Below are 6,695 nucleotides of genomic sequence, written 5' to 3'. Positions count from 1 at the left end.
CTGGAGCTCGCGTGATGATTGATGGTTTCAGATCACCGAGGCTCAGGTGATGGTGGTTTATGCTCCTTGACGAGATCGGCGAGGTGAACAGCTGTCTCACCTTGAGTCAAGGTCATAGCCATGGAGTCAACATTGGGGGGGACCAAATATTCCAGGGTGTCTGGGGGTCTCAACCCAAAAAAATATCTAAATTTGAAACTAATTTCCTGCCTAAAATATAAAAAAATTAACTAACACATGGATGGACTTTTCATTTATTTTTTACAATAATGTCTAATATGTATTGTATTACCTTGCTCTGTTTTTACTTTTTTTTACCATTTCTTGTTTCATTGTATGCAGTGGCAGAGATTAGGGATAATAAAGTACAACCATAACCACAATCATATGAACAGAAATCTACGCGTTGATTTATATGAAGACAAGTCCAGATATTGTGGCCAAGGTTTAGCAAATGTTTTTTTATTTACACAGCATAGCAAAAATAGTTTCATAGCAATATATTGAGGGGACATTTTGAGCATATTTTTATATTTAATATTTAATATTGGGGGGGATGTGTCCCCTCCACTATATTACGGCCTTGCCTTGAGTACCGACAACAGCTGACGAACGAAGTCACCAAGGAGTGCCCTTGCCAACAACAACAACAACCGGCAGCATTGTGAATAGCGAGCCCTTACTCTGCAGACGGTTCAAAACCATTCCAGAAGTTGCCCGCTTAAACAAACACAACTTGATAGCGTTAGTCCGCAGGAATCAATAGGCCGTTGGGCGAACACACGTGTTTATTTAGTTCAGCTTACATTTTGCCTTTGCCCGTAATGTCCTGCAGCAACATGAAATGCGTTCGTAGCGTGCAATCAATCAAGTTGACTCGTTGAGTCGCAGCGCTCCGTCCACCTGGCCAGATTTGTTTCGAGAGGACAATGTTCGCCTCGACTTGCCGATGCCAGTGTAACAACAGCAACAATGATGATGGTGATGATGATCACAGCGCTGTGGTGCAACAGTGTCCCGAATCTCAACACTCATTGTCACGTTGTGCCACAAAGTTCGTGTTCGTGAGAGGTTTTATTTGGGGGGGGGGTTGGCTTCGTGTGGCAGCAATCGGGACACCTCCCACTCACGCAAGGCGGAGGGGTGATGCTCAGGTGGCAACTCGGCACTGCCACCTGTGGCCGCACCTGCCAGCCCCCGCCTACAGCACCTGGCAAGCCCCTGGTGCAGCTCGCCTACGGTCGCGTTGCCACCCGTCCAGGTTTCATCCGGACTGGCGGAATTTTATAATTTGGCTGGCGCGGACTCTGCAGCCCTCGCACTTCCTGGCGTGCAGGGGGGGCAGCGGAGGGGGGGGGGGTCATCCAGGTGAGGGGCGGGGGAGGGGGTGAAGGGGGCAGCGAAGGGGGGGTCATCCAGCCTGGATGACCCCCCCTCCGCTGCCCCCTCACCTCACCTGGATCATCCAGGTGAGGTGAGGGCGAGATGTCAATTACCTCGCCTGGTACGCAGGAGGTTGTGGGTTCAATGCCGACCCTGAACGCCTGCTATATATATGTGTGTGTGTAGTTTGCACGTGATCCCCGTGGTCGCGTCGATGTGTCTCCGGGTCCTCCGGTTTTTGCCTCCACATTGAGGAATCAACATCACGCGTCTTAAAGTGTTCGGCTGCTACAAATTCCCACGTGATGAGCCACTTCGTTGAGATAGCGTTCGTGATGGCCGGATCGCTTCTGATAAAAGAGCTGCATAGCTCAGTGGGGCCTTACCTGGTAAGATAAAAATAGTTTAGTTTGTTTTAGTTAATCTTCCGTGCTGTCAGCATCCATCGCAACTCGCTGCGTTGTCAGTAAGCCCTTAAGATCACTCTCTGGCAGCGGAGTGTGACAGTCCAGAATGTCGCGCGCGCTGTATCAGGCGTGGTGCCGCATGGCTCCCTCCCTCTCTCTCTCTCCGCTGCGTTGTGGTAGGGTCCTCGCTCAGTGTTTTTCGGCACAGTGTCCAACGTTTCGCTCCACGTGCTGGGAGCTTCCTCTGCACCCCTTCCACTTGAATCAACTCCGCGTGCACACGAAGCAACCCACCTCCTTCACCTCCCATGCGGTTCCTCTCTCAAAGCCTCACCACCTCTTCTCTATCGCCCATTCCCTTCCTCTTCCCTCACCCCCACTCTGTCCCGTCCCTCCCCTGCTGCCCTTTCCGTGACCCCCCCCCCCCCCCCACGTGTGCCCTCTGTTAAAGGTCACTCGTTTCTCGGCCCTTGCACTGCCCCTGCCACCCAAATCACGGTAGGGTAAGAGGCGAAAACTCCTCCGCCACGTGGTCAAGCCCGAAGGCCGTGAGAGATTACATGGGTTGCATCTCCTTCACTGCAGCAAGGGCCTTGTCCATCTCACTGCGAGATCTCAACTCGCCACGAGCGCCCTTGGTTTGCAATGGGCGAAGCTTGCTCCTGCCTGGGTTTGCGGCGGTCGTTCCGCACGGCTCTCCGTCGCGTTGCTGCTGTTGTGTTGTTTCCGCGGTGCTTTATTCGGTACGGTGTCCGACGTTTCGGGGCAGAACGTGAGCCGCTCAATTTCAGTTCTGGCTGAAGAAGCTACCGACGCGTGGAGCTGAAACGTCGGATATCACGCTTTTGCGACGCAACCCTGATCACGCGCGCGGGCGAGAGTGGCAGATGATTGCACGTTCAAGTGCCAACTTGCTGTGTTTTAACCACACGGCACTCCACTCGTGTTGTGAGCGTCGTTCCTCCGCCCTCCGCTATTGTTGGAGGGCGACTGCCTCCAACTGCCCAGTAGTATCCTTCACGAGCCTCCACCACAGAGGCCGATCTTGACACCGCTAGTACCAGTCATCGGCAAGTCCACTCAGCTCCACGTCCTCCTGTACCGCATCACTCCATCTCGTCTCTAGCCCGTGTCGCGCCTGTTTAGCCCCCTCGATCCGGCCGAACAAAAGCTGTTTAGGCATGCGGTGACTGGGCATGCGGGCTACATGCCCAGTCAACGCAGCCTTGCCTGCCGAAGGAGCTCACCGATGGGACTGTGTCCAGATCTTCAAGGATTTGTGAGCTCCTCACACAATCCGCCTGGTTAAACCAGGATGGATTCGTAGACAGGCCAGCTATAATTGTTTCTGGCGAAGATGTTCCATTAGGGGGTTCCACGTTTCGCAAGCATAGAGAAGGGACGGGAATGACTGTAGCCGAGAAGACCTGAAGCTTTGTTGCGGAGTGACAGACCAGGTAGATTCGCCGGTGACCAACCACCATTCACCACCATCGCCACCATCACCACCATCGCCACCATCGCTACCATGGCCATCACAGTTCAAGCTTGATGAACAATGAGGCCTATCTGAACAGAATTCATCATCGGCCATGGTCAATCCACTGCTGGATGAAGACCTCCCTAATCAGCTGCCATCACTCACGGTACAAAAATGTAACAATCCAGCCAGGCACCCATATGTATGTATGTATTCTTAGGTGTTTTCGGTAAAGTCACGTAGGTAAAACATTAAAATTAATAAAAATAATAAAATAAAATAAAGATTACGACGTTTCGGAGGCAACACAAGTCTCCGTCATCAGGTGGGACAGTCACAGCCAGATTAGCTGCATCAAGTGAGGCAATGATTCAAGATGTAATCCCTTAAAAGCGAGTTGAGGGGGGAGGAGAGGGGGGGGCTCATCAGAATGTGGTAGCCAATGAATGGAAAGTATCGGGAGAGAGGGGCCAAAAAAGGCTGGGCGACGGCGTGGAAGCTATTGTGCGCAAGCGACACACTGCTGCCCACGCCAACGCATTGGACAGAAAAGACAATTTCATGAGAGCCCGCTACAACTCAGTGGGCTCTCATGAAATTGTCTTTTCCGAGACCAAGGTTCTCTGCAAACCTCCTGGCTACCATCAAAGGTTTGTACACGAAGCCATACAAATATACAAACACAGACATAATTTCAACCGTGATGATGGGTACAAACTGAGTAATCATTGGAAAGATGTTATTAACCACGCAAAAAAGACTTAATTACACTTTTTGACCATCTTATCTGACAGGCACTAGTTTACTTTACCGAGTGTTTAACAGTAATCTCTTCATTGTTCAGCCAGCATTGGTATAAACATGCGCATTTTCTTTTCTTTCTATCATGTGTATCAGACCTCCCCCTCCCCCCTCTCTGTCCAATGTGTTGGCGTGGGCAGCAGTGTGTCGCTTGCGCACAATAGCTTCCACGCCGTCGCCCACCCTTTTTTGGCCCCTCTCTCCCGATACTTTCCATTCATTGGCTACCACATTCTGATGAGCCCCCCCCCTGTCCTCCCCCCTCAACTCGCTTTTAAGGGATTACATCTTGAATCATTGCCTCACTTGATGCAGCTAATCTGGCTGTGACTGTCCCACCTGATGACGGAGACTTGTGTTGCCTCCGAAACGTCGTGATCTTTATTTTATTATTTTATTAATTTTGATGTTTTACCTACGTGACTTTACCGAAAACACCTAAGAATATGATTCCTTGCAGTTACGAAAGCTTCAAGTCTAGAATGTATGTATGTATGTTGAAATTCTTTCACACGTACGTATCCAACCGTGCTAATCCACACTAGCTGGTTTCATTGCTCCATCTCCTCTGCGGACATTCCTCTCGGACGCGTTCCACCTCTTGGAATTTCGACCATCGCAACATCGTGAGAGGTGGTGAATGCTTGGCGTGACTTTCCCCCAGCAGTGAATTAACCAAGGCTGGTGATGATTGTGATGACGATGATCAATGATCTATTTAACACGTCGGCTTTAACGACCGAAGTTATTCATAATAGAGGTTTTTTGAGTGGTAAATGTAAATGTTGTGGGTTTTCTCCAACACACCGGTGTGCTGTACGAGTAACTAATTGGCACGTTTTGTTGACGCGACAAACCTTACTAATTGGCTGTATCGGTTGGTGGCGGGTTTCGCGACACATATATATTTTCGCGATCTAACCCCCCAAAAAAACCCCTCCATTATGGATAAATATCTCTCGTCGCCGGTTTGAACCCAGATCTCCGCTGCAGAGGACTACAGTACTTGAAGTAGCGTCTCACACCGGCGGAGTAAAGTCATCGAGTCAATTCTCACGTGAGTAAAATGGCCTTTATTTATTTATTTTTGAAAGCGCTCGCGAGCTTAGCACGTAAGGCTGCCGAGGCAGGCGGAATAACACGCGCGTCCGCACCAAACGCGTTTCTGCAAAGCGTACAAAAGACATGCCACACAGTCGCCGCCGCCGGGGTCAAGGGGTGTGTGTAAAAGCAAACTTGGAATGCGTTCCGTTTTTCTCCCCGGCAGCAGGCGTTGTAAAAACAATGATGGGAGCAACAATAACCCGCGTGATGCAAAAGCGATGTGGATCGTGCGTCGAGCTGATCACCAGTTGGCACGCGTGTGCGCTGCAGCCCGAAACCTCCAGGCCTCTCGTATTTATTTCACCGCAAAGTAAATTGACAACAGAAAACTCAACACGTTCGTCAATAACACTGCGTGGCCTTAAAGGAAAAGTACGTGTAAGACGTGACGGTTCGGGCAATGGACCTTCTTCATAGTAAATGTGCTACGGTTTAAAATTGTCAATTATGCGTTTGCACCACTGCCAAAGCAGCAGCAGCACCAAACGTCAGCGTTTATAGTCAACAAGGCGGAGCGTCTCTCTCCAGACGGTTGATTTGTGATGCTGCATCGGCAGAGGGGTAAACAATCACACTCGGCACGATCGACGATGACAGTGGGAAAATATTCGTGGCACAGAGGTCTGTGCTATGAATGCGCCACGGGTGAAGGGCCATTGACCGAAACGTTCAATATCTTTTGTTCTCTCGAGGGCCACAGTGTTATCGATGCACGCGGCGGGCTCCGCTCTTGTCGCGAGCTACATCTCGAACGACCGTGACGAGCGGGTTTGTCAGACGAAAGCGGTCGGGGTAGAAGCGGAGTGCCTGAACAACCTGCGGGTCGCTCCGCCGCCGCTGCTGCAGCAGCTGGTGAATCTGCAGCGGCCGTCTCCTCGCCTCGGATCCCCGCCCCCTACTGAACGACGCCTTGATCTTCTCGAAGGGGTCCGTTCCCACTTGGTGGGGTCCCAGGCGAGGAACCAGCCGGTGAAGGTGGGGGGCTCGTGCCCCTGCTTCACCACCACCACGGGGGTGCCCTTCCCCCGGCCCGACGGGTCCGTCTGCAGGTACGACGTGGCTGCGAGACGACGCGGCGTAGGGGGGGGGGGACACGGCGAGTCTGTGGGTGTCTATGTGAACACGTGGGTCTCTACGCGAGGCTCTGTTTGTCAATGGGTGTCGATCTGAGTCTATGGGCCTCGATGTAATTCTGTGGGTTTCTGTGTCAGTCCACAGATCTCTATGTTCATCAACATCATCATCAGCTACGAACAATGCACTGCTGGATGAAGGCTTCCCCAAGCCATCTCTGTGGTATCGCAAAGCAATGATGCATGGAGCTCCTGCAGATGAGCTCATTCCATCGCCGCCATCTCAGAATCAGAATATTTATTTATACCGGTGGATCTCTATGGGAAATCTTTTACACCGCACAACCGAGCCGCGCTGAGGCTGTGCGGAGCCAGCCCCGGCCCAGCTCGGAGGATGGCGCCGGTTGTTTTTATTCCACTGCGGAAGCCGAGCCGTGCCGTCGGCGG

This window comes from Lethenteron reissneri, chromosome 12 (genome assembly GCF_015708825.2).
Source record: "Lethenteron reissneri isolate LAM-NWPU_2019-01 chromosome 12, ASM1570882v1, whole genome shotgun sequence".
In the NCBI taxonomy this organism is placed as follows: domain Eukaryota; kingdom Metazoa; phylum Chordata; class Hyperoartia; order Petromyzontiformes; family Petromyzontidae; genus Lethenteron; species Lethenteron reissneri.
This window is presented reverse-complemented; position numbering follows the sequence as displayed.